Here is a 1,876-nt window from a genome sequence, read left to right as displayed (position 1 = left end):
TCCACCCAAAGCGTCATGCATGTAGGGCAACAAGTCCAGATGTTCTTGACAAGCCAAAAACATTTTGAAACCATGTGTGCTTTTTCCTTTTCTGTTCTTCATTACTTCATTATGTGATTCTTTATACTTGTCATCCCCCCACGCCCCCCATGAATACATTAAATCGGGTGGTTGTAATTGCACATGAATTTGCAGGCTAGGAGGCGAGTCACTTACACTCCTACCTTGGAAAGTATTCTTCAAAGCACAAGTTTACCCAAAATGTATGCACGGCCTTTAAAGAGTCCATCTTGCACTAAAATACCTTGTACTGCTGAACACTATGATATGTAACCATATAAACTATTTGAGTTTTCTTGAGTATGATGGTTTTGGAGTTCTGCATAAAATCATATGATAGTGGAAACAAACTGTTGCTTTTATACTTTGGCTAGTTTTGTTGAGGGAGTTCATGATTGTAAATTTAGCATTTTGGCTTGATCTTTGCGGTCCATTGAATCTGCAGTGCTTTGTCTCCATCGTGTGGCTGATTCTGGCCAAGCAGATCAAATGCAGCTCTTCACAGACCACCAACTCAAAACACATTCCTCTACATGTTCACCTTACCATCCGTGATGAAACACCCCAGCACTGAGTCTGTTTCCCATAAGGGCTTAGGACACAGGAGAAGAGCTTAAAAACATTGCTATCTTGCATAAAAATTTTTTTAAGTTTAGTTTTGGATTTAACTTAGGAACATTCACAGATACTGAAATCAGCAAAGGCAAAGATGGGAAACTTATTTTCTGATCTATTTTGGATTGGATCGGGATTCCATGAAATGTAGCAAGTTCCAAATATAGTAATACACGAGCTGTAACTAGCAAGCTAGATTTGGCAGCGAGCAATGTAATTTAAAGAGGTGGCTCCACTGAGTCCTTGGGGTCTCGCCCCTGCTAGGGAATCAGTATGAAGCCCGAGGCGTTCAGATCCTCTTCAGAAATAAAAAATAAATAAATCACAAAGCTAACAAACTTAAAAGCATGTGTTCTATACATGTTAGAAAGGATTATAGAACAGTAGTTACAAGTTGATTAAAGCAAGTAACTGGTTGTTGATGCTTGTGTTGTCATTGTAAACCTGTTTAACTAACTTGACTCAAGCAGTGGTTGAGGACATTCCTTAACATGCTGCTGAAGCACCTCATGACCCTTGGTAAGCACAGCGAAGGATCTGTAGTGCTTTGGGACTGTCTCACTTCCAAAAAGGTGCAGGGAGTCTTGGTGGAGTGCATGGCGTCATGATCTCTTTAAAATACCTGGAGAATTTAACTGAAAATCTAATGGCTTCTGTCAGAAAAACTGAAAATGGGCCATCAAAGAGTCTATCAACAGAGTAATGAAACAAAACACACACATACACACACACCAGACACAAGATTAACCCTCGACGGCCATCTCAGTCCGCAGAACTAATGGTGGCTACTGTCTTAGCATTAGCAATGACAACACAAACGTCAACAGCCGATTAGTTGCTTCAGTCAAGCTTTTACTTTTATCTAACGTACAAATGCTGCCGAACTTAGTCTCTAAATGCACTCTTGCACAAATGCCCTTTGCACAATCATTCTGCACATACAAATGGTTTTAAACTATACTCACCTATACACTCACACACACCTGTACACACTCGCACACTGTCTCTGTGTCCTGCATTTTTTACATTGCAATTGTTTACATTTCAATTGTTTACTTTTAATCACTGCTGCATTTTATACTGTAATTTATTGTAATTTACCAGCTGTATGCAACGGAATTTAGTTCTGTACGCACTCTGTGCATACAAAACGACAAATAAAGTTGTCTAAGTCTAAGTCTACTGTAGCTTTAGCGTTAGC

The sequence above is a fragment of the Fundulus heteroclitus genome, chromosome 14, assembly GCF_011125445.2.
Source record: "Fundulus heteroclitus isolate FHET01 chromosome 14, MU-UCD_Fhet_4.1, whole genome shotgun sequence".
NCBI classification, from domain to species: domain Eukaryota; kingdom Metazoa; phylum Chordata; class Actinopteri; order Cyprinodontiformes; family Fundulidae; genus Fundulus; species Fundulus heteroclitus.
Note: the sequence above shows the minus strand (reverse complement) of the source record.